Source organism: Dasypus novemcinctus, chromosome 4, assembly GCF_030445035.2.
Source record: "Dasypus novemcinctus isolate mDasNov1 chromosome 4, mDasNov1.1.hap2, whole genome shotgun sequence".
Classification (NCBI taxonomy): domain Eukaryota; kingdom Metazoa; phylum Chordata; class Mammalia; order Cingulata; family Dasypodidae; genus Dasypus; species Dasypus novemcinctus.
In genome coordinates this window covers 158,503,155-158,520,864 of record NC_080676.1, presented here as the reverse complement: position 1 = coordinate 158,520,864, position 17,710 = coordinate 158,503,155, and the positions used below count along the sequence as shown (strand labels likewise).

Genomic DNA, 17,710 nt, shown 5'->3' with positions numbered 1-17,710 from the left:
ACTCCTCATTCACCAGTCTACATGAAGAGCTCAAACCAAGCTATGGACCCCAGTATCTAAAAAGAAGAGAGGAGGACTCGTTTCTCTCGTAAAGCATCCTCTCAGCAAAATTAAGGCGTTTCTTTCAGCAGATAATCCCTCAACCATGGGCAGTAACCTTTGCTTTAGAAGCTGAGGGAGCAGAGCAGGTATGTGGGTTTTCAGAAACAAGAGCTCCTACACTGTAGGATGTACAGAGCTGGTCCAGGGGTTTGGCTCACCATACCCCATACCCCACATTCCCCTAACGTTGAGGAGGAGTGGGGTGGGGTGACTTTCATATCGTGACCCTCTCTTCATTGTGAAATGGTGTCTGAGAGCCACTCCCTAACTCCTTGACCTTGTACAACAGGAAGTTGTCATCCTCGATAGGCTTCAGGATTGATTTTACAACTGTCTTCTCCAAAGGGCAACCATGGGATGACAGGTTCATCCAGGAACAGTAGATGCAAGTTGCAGGTGAATTCAAGATGTCTCGTTTGAAGCATTATGAAAAGCATGCATTTTTAACCAAAGGGTGTGACAATTCCTGTGTGTTGATTTTCCACATGAAACCACATCTCTTGTTCTTAATTGATGCCACCTGAAGACATCTATAAAATGATTCAAGAGTTGGACCATATAATTCTACTGCAGTACAATTATTGTGAAACTGTGTCATCCTGCATTTACTTTGCATCTGCTGTGTGCCTGGACTGTTCCTGGATAAAACAAAGGACTTAGAATCCTGCTTAGAGTACTGATGAACTATTTATGGAGTAGAATTTACTGTTTAATTAACCAGCCCCAGTTAACTAGAATTTTCATTTAACCAGATCTTCTCTTCTTAGGCACACTTTTCGGAGAACTAAGCAAATGACAAGAAAATAAACAACTTAATGCATGCCTCTAATGCAGTAGGCATAAATATTTGTTAAGTGGGTGATAACAGAGATTTCATTTAACAATAATTGCTCCCATCTTATGTCCTGGGTCAGAATAAATTTAGTCACATCTTCTTGACATAAGTATCTACTAAACCATACAATAGCAGTAGATTATGGTGATTCTTATAAGTTGAGCTATTACAAGGACATCAATTACTAATGAAAGATTAGTATCTGTCCTCCATACTCTCCTATCTGGAAAGAAAAAACAACTAAGACACTTATAAAATTTTCAACAAGAAAACAAGAGTTGAGTACAGAGGGTTTTTCTACATAGCCTCTACAAAACTCGTTGGCTCATTTTAACACTACAAAATCCAATTAGCCAAAACAAGGTGCATCTTTCAGGGACTAACAACGTATTTCTCCCTCATAGTTTTTGTTCAGATTATGTCCAGAATTCTTCAGAAAAAAATAAGATGAAATATTAACAATAAACTTTCAGAAAATAACAAATTATCTGAATTTTTAGGTTTGCTGAAATGAGTTAGAACAATGTTAGTAACCTGTGGGGACAAAGCATTTGATGTTATAGCCATAAAAAACATTTCATGGTAGTTTTGCCACAGTGAACCAAGAACAAACCCCTTACCCCAAAGAAATGGTGACTGAGAAACAGAACCACCCATAAGCCAAGAAATCACTGTATACAAGAAACCTTTATGCTACCAGACTAGCTGATCAAACAAACGTACTTCCAGAAAAGTCTATTTGCCCCATCAATTTATGACTTTCTTAAATTAGAATACCCATTTTGAGTCTGGACTGTTTGAAGCCTTTCCTGTAAATATGGAGACCTCAAAAGGAAAAGAATACCACATCCTCAAATTTCCTAGGTACCATGGCGTCTTTTTAAAAGGGAGAATCTCATTTCATTGATAAGGATGCTAAATTACTAGTTAAATTATTGGCCCGAGAGGGGAAAAAGGGACCTAAGCTAGAAGCAAACCCAAAGCAGAGGACTCCAGATTTCTATGTTGAGGGAACAATTTTATTACATAAAAGAGAGAGTTGAGGAAGGTGGAATGAAAGAATAAAAGTGATGAAAGCTGCAGCTTTGAAGATGGGCAGAACTCATGTGTCATGATATTTTGATGTATTTTGGCAGAAATCAAGACAAATAACCAGATAAAGGATTAGGCATTTGACAATAATGCTAGAGGGAAAGTGACAAATTTGGCAACAATGTACACAAAGCAGCATGTGCTTGACATTGAGAAGTAAGAGAGTAGACATTGTGAGTGACTTGTCTTGTCAATAATATATATGTTACATGTATTTAAACACTTCAGGTTCTTCCTCAACAAACAATAAATACCATCCTTAAACATATATAATGCCGACAGTTTAAATTTGAGAACTCAAACAGGAAAACCTTCTTCTGAGCTAAACCATTGCAGTTTAGCTTCATTCATAGTTACAAATTCTTATATATGCTTCATGCCATCTCTGGTTCCTTTTATTTCAAGCAGAAGAAATACGACTTCTACTCACATGAAATTAGAAATATCAGTGGGATTTTAATCCGTTTTTCCTCTTTATTTCAGATTTAATAGGTAGAAAAATTACTCAGAATTTAAGTCATGCCCTCTTGGTGCCTTGGCATTCTTGACAACCAAATATAGAAGATAAATGGATCAACTCTTGGCCACTTTTAAAGGTTTACCTGCATTCTATCAGAATCCTGTATTTATGTCAGAATCAGTAGCATAAAAACACAAAAGAAGACCAAGTTTTGGGAAGAAGACTGATTGATTGATTTAAAAAGCATACCCACATAAATTGTATAAATAATTCATTATTTGAGAGAGAATACGACTTGGGTAGTTTTTCCTTTCTCTTAATTTCCTTTCAGATTTGTCAAATGGAATTTCAATCTCCAAGCATTCTCAACAATATTCTCTTGCCATAATCAGTCTCATAATAAATAATGATGGTTTCTGAATGCCAGGAGTTAACCAGTTTAAGGGTTAAAAGAATAATCTCAGGTGTTCAGACAATGATATTTGATTTCAGTTCTAAAATAACAGATAACTCAGCACAATTTGCTTCTCAGATAATCTGATAATCATGATTTTTCCAGAACTTTCTAAGGAAACTGGCCAATCAAATTGAAGAAAGAGTTTTGGACTCTCTCACTGTTTGCTGCCAGAAAGACCACAAACAACAAAAAAAATAAGCATAAACAAACAGCAAAACAATAAAAATCTTGAGGCAACTATCCAGTTGGTCCACACAAATGAGACCAAATAATTTAGAAAACTGTTAAAAAAGCCCAGACAGTTATAGTGATACAAAGAGAACTTTAATATTAATAGAGGAGTAGAGTAATGCACCTGTGAAAAATACCTGTGGGCTTGACTTTTTTTAGTTCAACAAATATCTGTTTTATTCCATCTGTTCCTATTTCTAAATTTCTAACAAGCCCTGACATCTAATCTCTAACAGACCATTCATTCTTCTTACTAGCAGGACTCCTAACTCTCTGCCCAAAACACAAAAAAATCTAAGCCTATATTATTTAAGGCCATAATACCCAGGTTCTAATAAAGAAAAGACAGAGAAGGGTGAGGGAGAAGTTTTTTTTTGAAAGCATGAAAGCATCAGGAATAGTGTTCCGTAAACTTCCACCCTTTTCTCAGTGTATCGAAAATATCATTCTGACCAAAGAACAAGTGAGAACACATTGTGATAACACAAGAGACCCAAAAGGCAACTGGGTTGGGGAAGGGAGAGCTCGTGGTTATGGAACAATTATTATTTCAAATTGTCTGGATTGTGGATTGCTATAGAGATCTACATTTAGTAGATCTTTGATTTTGATTGCATGGCAATCAAAGCTTGAGAACACTTGAGCTTTCATAGAGTAAAACTATGGGATCCCTTCATCATTTGGATGCTGCTAGCTAATTAGGAATTCTGATGAAGGGCCATTGCCTTCTGAAATGGCATGTTGTGTGCTCTATTAAGTGGGCTCATCAGCCCTCGCGTTACAGATTATGTATTCCACACAGCGAAAGCCTCTTGGACTCCAACTCTGGTTTCCATGGAGACGTTTTGCAGCTTTGCTGGTATTCCCTACAGAAAGGAAAGAAATTGCCCCCAAAGAGAGTTGTGTACACTCACACACACACACAAACACACACTTCAGCTAGACAAATTGGCTATCGATAGCAAGAAACGTAAGATAATTGAAGGGGCTACCCGAGTTTGAGGAATAACAAAGGGATTGGGGAGTAATTTGGGGGAAGGCAGACTTTTTTCCTAAACCTTTATAGCCTTTGCATTCTGTGTTTAGCTGAGAATAAAAAGAGAATGCCATTTGCATCCGCTTTCTGGGCACAGGCAGATGCCTGTGAGACTGCTGTACCTGAAAGGTCAAGACTTTTCTCTGCCAGAGGAAGCATCTGGCCCCAGGCGGAGCTAGACGCCCAGTGCCTCCCAGGTGAGCCATGGAGACCCTGGACTCTCATTCCCCAGCCATTGCCTGAGTCCATCAGCAAACCTGTATCAGGGCAGACAGTGGCAACAAGAGCAGTCCTCTCCCGGTTATTTCTGAAACCGCGTGAGGGTTCCATGGGTGCTGAGTTGAGGAGAGAGCCCAGCCTAAGGGCAATTTCCAGAGAAGCATAGGTCATGCCCAGGTGAAAATGCCAGAGTACTCTCCCAAAGGAAAATTCTTTGGAGAAAGACAGGAGCATTTCTCCTTCTGTTTGGGGATCAGATCTACTTGGGCCTGAATCCCAGCACCCCCACTTAAGCTGTGTGACTTCAAGATCTCAGGTCTGTTTCCTCATCTGTAAAACAAAATTAATAAATTAATATTTCTGTAGCACTCAGTTCGTGTGTCAAGGACTTTCCTAAGCACTTTCATTTCTCATTGATTTCCCCATGATAATCTTCTGGAATGAGTGCAATTATTATGCTGATGCCATGGATGAGGAGATGGAAGCACAGAGAGGTTGAGAAACTTGCTCCAGATCACACAGCTAGGAAGGGGCAGGAGCAGAAGCCAAACCCAGGTCCCCCAGACCTAACGCCAACTGCTCAGCATCCAGTCTGTGACACCTCTCTGTAATGCTGAGATGTATTGAACCACTTTTATTCTAAGTTCATGCATTAATACATGTAATCTTGACAATAATTCTAAACTTGGCACTAACAGATTTTCAGATGAGGAAGCTGAGGCATGGAGAGGTGAAGAAACTTGCCCATAGCCACGCAGTATGTGACGAGATTGGGATTTGAACCCGTGCATTCAGGTTCAGGGTCAAGGGGTGAAGAGGGAGGCAAAAGAGAGCCATCAGGAAGAGTCCCTTGCACAGGCCAACGTGGCCATCGTCCAGGCTAGAGCGGCCTCTCGTGGGGTCAGCATAGTTGGTGAGCTAACTCGGGGTGCTGGGGGGTGTGCTTCTCTGGGGACCAGAGCAGTGGATCAGTCCACTCTACTTAGCACAGTGAGGTGGTCCCCCAACTACCCCCCAGAGGGGCTAAGGCTGGCTGGCCCCCCGCACACCCTGCCACCCACTCTCCAGGCTCATCCCCCTGGTCAGAAATTCACTCTCAGCAGATTTCGCCGCTAGGGACCCCCTCCACCAGCAGCAGGCCCCCACCCAGCAAGGTCTTGACCAGTGCTGGTTGGTGGAGGGGGCACCATTGCCAGCATCAGGACAACTCTGTAACCTTGTGCAGTTCAGTTCTTGTACACAAGACAGTGGGCACATTGAGCAAATACAGAACGACAAAATGTGAAAAGGTATGAGGCCATTACATATGTCATTGGTTCATCATCACAGCATGTATTCACGTGGAATGCAAATAAATCACATATGGACTGGACAATCATGGATCTACACATGCTTAGAGCATATAAGCTTCCCCAGGCTCCTGCCACAACTTCTTGGGATTTTCGAGTTGAAAATCATGACGCTAACACAGGGGCCCTTATCCTTGAACCCTGCCGCATGCACCCAGAGCCGAGACGGAGCAAAGGGCCATTGAAGGCTCTGGGGCAGGCTGGCATTGGCCCCAGCCCTGGACACATCCTGGAGAGCTCCAGGTCTGCAGGGCAAGGCGGTCACTCTGGGCTTGGCCTCTGTGTTGAGCTTTCTGTCTCTTTCAAGGGTCAGCACATCCACCGCCTTTCTGAAGGCCTCTCTCTGCAATGAGGGACTGCAGACAGGCTGGAGATGGCCATGCGGGAGCAGAGCCTGGCTCCACCAAGCACCCTCCACCACGCTTCAGCCAGGCATGAGCTACGTGGGGTCTCATCCCCGCATCCCACGCCATACTGGGGGGTTGCTAACCTGGGCTCCATGAAACACCTGAAATATCCTGAAACACGCCTTCCTGTTTACTACATAACAGGGTAAAGTCAAGGCTGAAAGCTTTCAGCCATTTCCCAAAGGGGAACAAGTTCCAGAGAGCTGAGGAGCCCTGCCCCAAGGAGTCCACTCCCCTGACACTATCAAAGGGGTTCTCTCTGCTCACACAGAAACGCCTGCTTTCACCATCTGTATCAGCCAGGGCTCTCCATAGAAACACAATCAGCAGCCTAAATGTACGAATACATTAAGAGATTTATTTTAAGGAACTGGTTCACACAATTGTGAGGTCTGGTAAGTCCAAGATTCACGGTACAGTCTGGCAGCTGGAAATCCAGGCAAGAGGGGCTGATACGGTCTGAGGCAGGATTCTTCTTCTTGGAGAAGCCCCGGTTGTTTCCTTGTAAGGTCTTCAATTGATAGGAAGAGGCCTACCTGCACTATCAAAGAAACTCTCCTTCACTTAAAATCAACTGATCGTGGGTACTAATCTCATCTACAAACTACCTTCACAGCAACATCCAGACCAGGGTTTGACCCAACAAGTAGACACAATAGCCCAGCTAAGTTGGCACATAAAAACTAACCTTCACAGCCTTCGCTACCCACTCTGAACCATTTGCTAATTCAGACCCCAAAGCCCCTTTCCTTCCTCTCTCATCATCCATCCAGGCCTCAAATTTATGGGCAGCTGAATCCAGACTTCCTAGCTGTGGTACTGAACCCTCGGGGACTGTTTGTTAAGACAACGCAGATGGGATTAGATACCACTTCCCTTAGAGGATCGACTCGCAGAAACCCACCGTAGACACGCAAACCCGTCACCCGCCAGCCCTGGGCCCCATCATTGGAGGAGTTGACGCCTTTGTGGTCAGGTGGTGGCTCCATCTCACAGCAGTTATGTCAACTGGTGATTATGTCACATGAGGGTTTCATCACACAGGGACAGCTCACCACCCCGCAATGGTCACGTCCACATAAGATGACAGAGTAAGATGTTCCTACAGTGAAATTCCCGGCTCTAGTGCCAGGTGAAACAGACTCCTTTCTTCCTTCGTCTTCTGTCCAGCTCACCATTTTCAAGAAAATGCAGACGAAAGAGTGCCTTGCCGTGTTTGACCCTCCCAGCGCCAAGAGGAGCAGGTGTGTGTGTGTGTGTGTGCCCATCTCCCAGCATTGCCGTGGATAGGGATGGGGCTGAGGGAAATGTTCTTAGGCCCATGATATGATTCCATCAGAAAGTTTTGTACGGCAAAGCATTTTTATGCGTGAGTCAGAAGGTAATTTCACATTGTTTCCAACCACTGGGGGGAGGAAGCACCCCAAACTGGCCAGTTTCCTATAGTGGTCCCACCTTCAGCCTCTGAGACCAATCCCTCCTCTGCACCTGAGCAATATGAATAGCTCTGCCACTTAATCAGCTCGCCAGACTGGCAGCGTTGCTTGCAATTTATCCTTCTGAGGCGCCTTTATGTTTACAAAATGTTTTCCTAATGCTCTGTCTATTGGCTACTTTCCCACAGCGTCCCTTCACTGCATAACTTCCCCTCAGTCTTCCCTGGGTGTGCGTTGCTGGACTACCCATGAAACGTTCCTGGAATTCTTTGCTTTCTGACACGTCTGTAGGTTTAAAGGAAGCTGCCCAAAGTCCCCCAGAGATCATTTAAATTCCAGTGCTTGACGGCTATGTCAGTTTCACAAACATTCCAATGACAAGGACACACAAATATGAAGAAGGAAGGAAAGCTCTTGCAAAGAATGCCAACAAGGCAAGCTCCCCACTAGAAAAACTGGCGAACGATAAAGACAGATATCTCACAAAAGAAGAAATACAAATGGCCAATAACCCTAGGGGAGAAGGTCAATATCAAAAGCAATGAAAGAAATGCCAGTGAACTCACCACTGTGATCTCTCTTGCCCAATTAAAGGGACCCAGATTCTAAAGTTTGACAATATCAAGCAGATGGGGGAGGGGGGCAATGGGTGCTTTACCTTGACTGCATGTAGACAAGCTCTTATAATCCTTTTAGAGAGCAGGTTAGCATTATAGGGCTCAAACCTTGCTTTTGCAGTTCCCCTTCTGGCAGTTTATCCTAAAGCTTTTGCTGGACAAAAGCACAAAGAAGTGTGCACAAGGTTTTTCATCCCAAGGTTATTTGTAATAATGAAAAATTGGGAGCAACCTAAATTTCCATTAATGAAAGATTAATTAATTTCATTATGGTACAATCATTCAGTGGAATAGTATGAGGGCTTTATATTAATGAATAATATTATGAAAAGATCTGTACCAAGTAGGGGCAGGTGAAAAAAAATCATGTGTTCTATGATTCTCCTTGGATGAAGCTGGGTGGGTTTATATGTATGTGTGTGCACGTGTGCTCACACATGTAGCATTTAGTCATAAATATTTGGAATCATAGTCACTAAAACATTATATTGTTACCTCTGGTGTAAGATATTACACTAGGCAGAGTAGGATAGGTTATGCTGAATTAAGAAATAAACCCAGGCATGTAATGAACCAAAACAATGGTAGTTTTTTCCTCACTCATGTAAAGTCCAAATGATGGGAGTTGTTGAGGAATTCAGGCTCCTATCGTTTTGTGTTTTGCCATCTCCAGTGTGGTTCCCAATTAGGGAACTCTCCATTCCAGCCTGATGGGAGAAGAAAAAAGACTATACAGGATCCTAAGTCAGGCTTTTAATGAAGTAGCACACATGCCTTCCTCGTGGTCTACCAAACTACCAGGGAAATGTAGCTATCAGGACAAGAAGAAGGAAACAGAGTTGGATGGATATCCCAATTCCCAGATATATCAAGATTTTCATTTTTTCTTTTATTCCGTATTGCTTGAATTTTCTAAATGAGCTTATATCATCCTTATAATCAAAAAAATTATAGCAATTTTCCTTTCTAAGCATAATAGCATCTTTTTTTGAAAGAGGAAGGAGGTTTATAGAGATTTTATACTTTTTGGGCAATTTTTCTGAAAACCTAAAACTGCACTAAAAATAAAGTCATTTAAAAAAAAAGAAGGAATACCAGACAAGTGAGGGAGAAAGAGAGACTATCTGGGAGAACCATCCCTAGAGAACATGGGGCATTGAGCCTTGCAGGCCCAGCACAGCACATCTGCTCTTTTACTCCCTAGTGGAGGGGGTTCAGGTGCCCTCTCTCTGGGTGCTCACACCTTCAACATCAGTCAACAGGAGCTTGGAGAATGGAATGACCTTAGCCCTTCAAAACTGATCTTCCTGTTCTAACATTTTAGATGTCTAGGGCACAAATCAGTGGGGCATTATTAAGTATGATTTTTAACACAAGGAAAAGCCGATTGATTGCATTAGAATGGATTAGCTGCTGTCCTTTTAAAACCACACCCAAGGCCAGGCCTAATCTCATACAGTGAATGATTCATGTATTTTCCAAGATGAGGCTTACTAAGATTCCCACTCAAGTTTCCAGCAACCCATCTAACCTTTAGTTATTCTTTGTCATGACTCTTGTTTAAGGCAGATAGTGGTCCTTTACTTCCATCTTCAGAAGAGCATGCCAAAGCTAGCTCCATAGCCCATGGCTGAAATAATAAGCCCAGTTGAAGCTGAACTAATGTTAATATTAATGCTTTTAAGGTACTGGCCTCAAGCCCGACTTTAATTTGAATCCCATGGATATCAGTAGACACTATGTTAAATGTATCCCCAGAGTCATCTCCCTAGCAGGTTGCTCTTTATTGTTTAATTCATGGAAGAATTTCTAGGATCCATGCTAACCTCATCATACAGCAAATGTGATACTGCTTTGAATTCCGTGGAGAAAAACGTTCCCAGAAGAGAACGTCACAAACGAGGCCAGAAATGGTAACCAGCATCCGTGGCCCGGCCTCTGTCTGCTTCTGTACCTGTTGCTCAGAACATACCTCCACCAGCCCCAACCTGTATACCTGGTTGGCTTCCAGAGTCTGCCGTTACCTGGGAGGTGCAGGCTCACAGGAGGTTGACAGCGCTCTCCCTGAGCCTGATGTCTCAAGGCCCTGCAGGGGCTCGGGTGATGTGGGGCTGCCATACCTGCACCAGATCGAGAGGAGACACCGAGACTCAATCAGTTCTCCCAGGGTACCTCCAAGCCCACAGGACAAAAGCCCCCAGGTCAAATGAGTCCGTCTTAAAGGTCCGGACTGCCATTGGATTTCCCTCAAAAAAAGACCCCAAATCTTTCCCCTTCAGGCAACAGGTTATGCATGGGTTTGAGAAGATCTTCCCAGGGCTAATCTGTTGCATTTCTTTCCATTGGTTTAATTTAATTATGGCATGGAGTTTTCCGTTCATATTCCCCAAGGCTATGGGAAAATGGGATAAATCATCCCCAACGACATTAGCAATTGCTCTAATGAAAGTAATTTTTCCAAAGATTATAAAACATGAGTGTAATTACACTCAGTGCTCCAGATATGTAGGGTAAGTGTAGGTCATTAGATGTTTAAAGCTGTCCCCAAAAGCACAGTTAAGTTAGCAACTTCAAAATAAGCCAATCCTCAGAAAGACTTCCCAGGAAAATGGAAAAAGGCATCGAAAAACTATCTTTGTAAATTGTTACAAAAGATTTTAAAAGAAATTATGCTGAGAAAGAAAACGTCTTGCATACTGTACTGAAAGTTATTTTCATTTACTACTCCCAAAATAATTTTTGTAAAGTATAATTATATGTTTCTACAAAAATGCTTGTAAATGTCAACCGAAATATTTGTGCCTGGCCATTTCCCCTGCAAAAATTAATTACAAAACCTCCTTAACTAAGTTTAAGGTTTAGCACTTCCTGTTTCATTGAAGGCTTATATTATTTACCTAACAATTTATTAGTTGTAAAAGGGCAATTGCTCTGCATATGTTAAAATATTATCTTTGTTCTTTTGATCATAGGAACATTTTATGTTTGTAAATTTAGATCAAAATCATTATAGTCAGTGATCAGAAAATGGGAGTACTGAATTGTTCATTCAAAACTTGTGTTTATAAAGTAAGTAGATGCTCACTATTTGCCAAATCAACACAAAAGGGCCTCCTGAAATGTGATAGCTGTTTGATTAATAGATTCTTTTAGCAACATCAGAAGAGGTGAAGCCTTGAATTCATAAAGACCTGGGGATGAATTCTGACTTGCCATTTACTAAGCAGTCTTGAATAATCCACCTAATCTCTCCGTAGTCATGCCAACTGCCTGATTTGCAGAAACATGGGTTAGCACCTTCATCGCACACTGTGATTGAGGGGATGAAAAAGACCATGTCCTTTGTGCCTGACTCAAATCAACCTCTCCATTAGGCTCATTTCTCTTTCCTATCTTCATCATTAACTGAGAGTTGGAAGATCCAAATTGGATTCCAGGCACCACCAACTTGGGGTGAAGCATGTCATCTCTCTTTGGATCCTCACTTGCACACCCATGGATGGGACTAGCATTCAATTTTTTGATCGACCAATTTCTGAGACTTCTTTCCGTCTCAACCATGTCTCATGAGTAAGCAGCAGATGCATCCATTCTGCAAATGTGTTTGAGATTCTGTGTGCCAGACCCGTGCTAGAGAGGAGATGCTGGCAGAGAGACAAGCTCAGGATGCGAAGGGCAGCAGGAGACCCCAGCCTCACATACTCTGGGGGTGTCAGTTGGGCACCAAACACCAATGGGAAGATCAGGGAAGGAGGTACCACTCGAGACTGCCAGAGCATTTCTCCCTTTTATCATCTTCATTATCTTTATCAAAATGACAGAATTTTTCAAATTCAGGCAGAGTGATAGGACTTGGAGTCCAGCCACTCCCAAAAGTGATATTTTTTCTCATACAAATTTTTTAATTGAACTATAATTCATATATCATAAAATTCACCCATTTGAAGTGTACTACTCAGTGGTTTTAGTCTATTCACAAAGCTGTGCAGTATCACTAATAATTGCAGAACAGTTTCATCATGCCAAAGAGCAATTCCATACCCATTAGCAATTACTCCCCATTCCCCCAACCCCCCAGGCCCTGGAAACCACTAATCTGCTTTCTGTCTACATAGATTCCCCTATTAAGGGTATTTCATATCAATGGAATCATATAAGATGTGGTCTTTTGCACCTGGCTTCCTTCACTTAGCATACTGTTTTCTAGGTTCATCTATGTTCTCCCTTTCTATGGCTGAATACTATTTCATTGTATGAAGAGATTATATTACGTTTATGTATTCATCAATTGATGGACATTTAGTTGTTTCCACTCTGGCTGTTATGAATAATGTTGCTGTGAAAATACAAGTTTTTACAAGGACATATGGTTTCCATTCTCTTGGTGAACCCAGGGGCCTAGCATTCAATTTTTTGATCAATTGGTGGATCATATGTTAACTCAATGTGTAACCTTTGAGAAACTGCCAAAATTGTTTTCCATTTTCCATTTCCACCAATGATGAATGAGGGTCCAATTTCTTCACATCCTTGTCAACACTTATTATTGCCTTTTTTTACCCTAACTATCCTAGTAGGTATGAAGTGGTATCTCATTGTGGTTTTGATTTGCATTGCTCCAATGACTAATAATATTGCACATCTTATGTGCTTATTAGCTATTTGTATATCTGCTTTGAAGAAATGTCTATTCTAATCCTTTGCCATTTTTTGATGGAGAAGAGCAGTTTTGTTCTCACAGATTATGAGCCCAGAAATAAATTTTAAAGAGGGAGACCTGGAAAGAGGTAAAGTTTGGACAACGTTGGCAAGTGTCTCCCACAGGGTGCCCATCCTTGATGCCTCACCTCTGGCCTCTCTGCCCCCAAGCCTCTCTGTGAAGTCAGGAGAGAGAGATGGGGCACGCACACAGAGCCCAAAGGTAATCCTGACTGCAAATGTGATTGTGCTTTGAGGGAAATAAGTGTAGGTGGAATATTTTTATACATTCAAGTGTAAAGTACATGGCATCTGCTCATTTTAATGGAGCAAACAGGATACACTTTCCTTGTCCCTCTGCCTTTCTGTCCATTGTCCTACCATGGAGAGGGGCAGAAATCTCAGAATGGAGCATCGCTCCATAAATTCTGAGAAAGATCCACGAGCCACATGGTGATGACTGCTACAAAATCACCTCAAAAAGTAAATTGCAGGATGATTTATGGGCATTTCCTAACACTGTCTTAAAGGAGACTTTTAAGCCAATTAGAATGGCAGGAATTATGACAAATGCTGTCATTACGATTCATGTGGACTGACTATACCCCATGAATCTCCTGCCCCCTCTCAGCTCAGCATAGCCACAGACTTATGTCTACAGTAGAATGATGTCTTGTTCTATTAAGTACATTTCGAGATCGCTCAAATGCTGTGTTATGGGAAGCATGGATTTGAGGTCATTGATTTGCAGCAGAATTGTCGCCTGAGGGAAAGCACTAAAACGGGAGATTAAACTTCACTGCCTATAGGACTTCAGCTGTTCTGTGGCCACTGGGCTACAAGGACAGTCCCTAGCAAGGTGATGGGTTGAAGTTTTATTCTCCCCACCATGCTCCCACTCTCCCACCTTGGAGCTTAACTGTTGGCCAGGACAACAATGAGCCAAGCAAGCCAATTACTTGAACTCAGCACCTTTAAATAGTATTTGAAATCCTTATCTAATCTAATAAAGCTGAAAGTCCTGAGACTCCTGAGTAAAACAAGGTAAAACAAGCTAAGAGGGAAGGAGCTGCCTGATGTGCTAGGGGAAAGGACCCCATTGGCCTTTGGCTAGTAGATTCTAGAGTCTGCACAAGTGATGTTCATTACTGCATTGCTGGAGTTGTTCTTTAATGCCTACAGGCACCGCTAGTCTTTTCCCTGTTTGTTTCTGAACAGTTCTTCCTTGCCATGGTCTCTTATAAACGTATGAATGATTAAAAATTTTTGGGAGGGATGGCTATAAAACACCTAAATCTGTGTTGTTTTAAACCACTAGGATTGTGGTTCTGTGTTACAGCAGCAATAGAAAATTAATATAGATTTTTTTTTTCCTCGGGCAGTTCTGGAGGTTAGAAGTCTGAACTGGGTTGGCAGGGCTGTGCTCCTTCTGGGGACTTTAGGCTTCCTGCATTTCTTGGCTTATGGCCCCAACCTCTATCTTCAAAGCCAGTAGAGTAACCACTTCCAAACTCTCTCTTTCTGCTTCTGTCATCACCTTGACTTTTTCTTTTTCTGACTCTCCTGCCTCCCACTTATAAGGACCTTTCTGATCTCATTAGACTCACCAGGATAATCTTTTCATCTCAAGATCATTACCTTAATCAAGTTTGCAAAGCCCCTGTGACCTTCCTGATAAATTCAGTGTTTAAAATGAAGGTAATCTTATTGTACTAACATTGCAGCCTTACCAAAAAAGTCACCCAAAATTTTTTCATGGATTGCTTACTTTATTTTTATTTTTTTTATTTTTTTAAAGATACTTAGATTATACAAATGTCATATAAAAAATATAGGGGATTCCTTTATGCCCCACTCTCCACACCTCCCACATTTTCCCACATTAACAATACCCTTCATTAATGAGGTACATTCATTGCAACTGATGAACACGTTTTAGAGCATTGCTACTAACTGTGGATTAAAGTTTACATTTACACTCTCTTCCACACAATTCTGTAGGTTATGACAAGATTTATAATGGCCTGTATCTGTCGTTGCAGTGTCATTCAGAACAATTTCCAAGTCCCAAAAACGTCCCTTTATTATACCTATTTTTCCCTCTCCCTGCCCTTAGAACCTCCAGTGGCTACTGCTTCCACATCAAAACTATAATTTCTCCCTTGCTAGAATCACAGTAAGTCTATAGTAGAATATCAGTAAGTCTACTTTAGTTCATAGTTCATTCCCCCATCCTGAGTATTCTAGGATGGTGATGTCTACTCCACCTCTAATTGAGAGGGGGCTGTGATCCCATGGGGCCAATGGATGGTCACCCAGATTTTTTAAATGAACACTTAATTCCTTCTTTTTCCTAAGAACTAGAGCATATTTCTTTTAATTTACTTCTCCCCACCCCCTGGTTGTTTGCATTTGCTGTGTCTCTTTATTGTGTGCTGCTTTTCTTTTTAGGAGGTACCAGGAACCAAACCTTGGACTTCCAATATGGGAGGGAGGCACCTCATTGCTTGAGCCACCTCTGCTCCCTTGGAGCATATTTATAACTGTAACCAAATGATGTCTAATATAAGCTCATAGATACATATGTTTATAGTGCTTGTTTCATTTTTCAAAATAAAGCCCCCCCAAAAAAACAGCTTTTTCTCACTATTCAGTCTGAAGTTTTGGGTCCTGTTTTATCTAGTGTACTCTCTTGTAGCCTTTCTCTAGCATAGTGGGTACTTCCCCTCAGGATTGGAAAGCATGACAAAGCCCACGTTTAGTTGCAAGGGAGGCTGAGAGAGTACCTGGTATTTGCAAACTCTGAAGTGGGTGAGAGACTGGTAAGTGAAAAAAACCACCACCATCACCACAGGTGGGAGAATGTCTCTTGATAGCCAGGCTATAGTGACTGCCATCTTGTTTTCATCATTGTTGTTATGTAACTCTGAGTCATAGAAATGCAACCATATAAACTATAGACTCTAAAACTTAGTGTTCTCTTGTCCCATTCACTGCAGACAGTGGATTTTATAGATCACAATGGCCACACAAAGAATCGCCCTTGTTTCACTGGTTATAACCCACACCCCAACCCTTCTGTGTGGTAGACATAAGAAGACACAAAGGACTTTCCAGCAAGACTATCTTATTGCCACTTGCAACAATATAAACAAATATAGGAATTTCAGTGTGCAGTAAAGAAAGCCATACCTGTGGGAACAGTACCTTGAGTAGAGCTGAGGGAGGGGGGCTGTGTGTCGAATCTTGACTATTTTAAATCTCAGTATTAGAACTGGGAAGGACTTCAGAGACTGCCTTATCAAAATCTTTCATTTTTTATAGGAAAGAACTGAAGCTAGAAAGTGAATGAGAACCAAATATTTCCAAGTGAAATCGAGTTTGGTCTTGTTTGTGGCCTCCCAGGTCAGGCTACTGGCCTTGAACCTGCCACCGTAGACTTCAAAAAAAGCCAGTAGGTTTGCCCCTTGCCCTGCTCAGCAGCTAAAGTCAATATCTCTTTGGGCGCACAGACTTTATCCATTTTAATATCACCTTAGTTTTGCTTAACTTCCAACACACCAAGTTCCTAGGAAAGGTCAAAGCAAAGGCCACTTGTCCAGCTAAGAACAAATGACATCAGGGTGGTTTGCTCACTATAATCTTTGGGCAACATTATAACCTTTTCACGTCCATACAGTGCACATTTGTGTGTGTGTGTGTGTGTATATGTGTGAGTGTGTAGAAAGAGCTATATGCAGCCTTGGAGGGAAGGCAAATGTAAACCCTACCTTCCAAGAGCAAAATGGCCTAAAAGCATAAAGAGTGGCCAGGTAATTCCTGATCTTCCCCAGGATGTCCTTGAGACACCGCCCCTTCACCTCAGTCTCTCATAGAATCTATTCTTTTTCTACATCTTAAACACAAGATTAGACTATATCACATCACATCCCAAGTTGGAGAAAGCCCAGAGGATTAATGCCAGAAAAGTACCATGCTCAAGACCTAGAGTGATGATTTCATTTTCCTTCTATTCTGTTTAAATGCTAGAATATTCAGGTTGTATTCTCTGCGGTGATCTTTCCATTTCAGGGCCAGACCCAAGGAACTTTGCTTGTCCTTCTAAATGTATTAGAGGGTTTTCCAACTTCCTAAATCTTTTCCCAATAACCTCACGCCTTTATTATGAGCATACTTTAAGTTAAGACATGCAGTTGTGCTAGAATTTGAGTTTTATTCTTTCCTACTTCATATAAGTAGTCTATGCCACTAAATCTTTGAAAAATAAATATGTGTGTTCATCACCCAGACCTCTAACTCACTCATAAACAGATTTGCACCCATCCTATAGTTGTCCACTGGCAGACATGAGTGTCCCACTTAAAAAAATTTTTTTTCAAGTCATTTGTAATAATAATGGAACTAACAGCCAGCATTAATTAGGTATTTACTATGTGTCAGCCCTTGGTTTAAGTACTTCATACGTATTATCTCACCTAACTGATATTACAACTCTTTAAGTTGCGTATTATTATTAGGCCCATTTATACACAATGAAACTGACACACTGAGGGTTAAGGAATTGTCCCAGAGTCAAACAGCTAAGAAATAGAATATCTCAGTTTCCAACCTATACAATTTCGCTCCAAAAGCTAGACCTTGACCCATTAAGGAGTATCTGTGACTGGGAAGCACAGCCTCCTACTGCTTTGAAATGAAATGAAGTTAACGCTAGCACTTAAAAATGAAATAGAGAAAAACAGAAGAGAAACTGTGTCAGTGCAGAGTGCAT

At 41.6% G+C, this 17,710-nt stretch overlaps 1 protein-coding gene and 1 long non-coding RNA gene across 9 annotated transcripts in view; one reads left to right on the top strand and one right to left on the bottom strand.

Annotated features, from left to right (window-relative positions):
• KCNJ6 (potassium inwardly rectifying channel subfamily J member 6) overlaps window positions 1-17,710 on the top strand; it is a 327,087-nt gene that overhangs the window by 104,107 nt on the left and 205,270 nt on the right. The window lies entirely within an intron of this gene.
• Window positions 1-17,710, bottom strand: part of LOC105746609 (uncharacterized) — a 183,290-nt gene that overhangs the window by 21,169 nt on the left and 144,411 nt on the right. For 5 of the 8 annotated variants that reach the window (XR_011648721.1, XR_011648724.1, XR_011648722.1 and 2 more), the window contains exon 4: window positions 10,266-10,361. The exons of the other annotated variants lie outside the window; for them this stretch is intronic. This is a non-coding gene — a long non-coding RNA (uncharacterized lncRNA). The remainder of the gene's footprint in view (window positions 1-10,265; window positions 10,362-17,710) is intronic. 8 annotated transcript variants of the gene reach the window in all.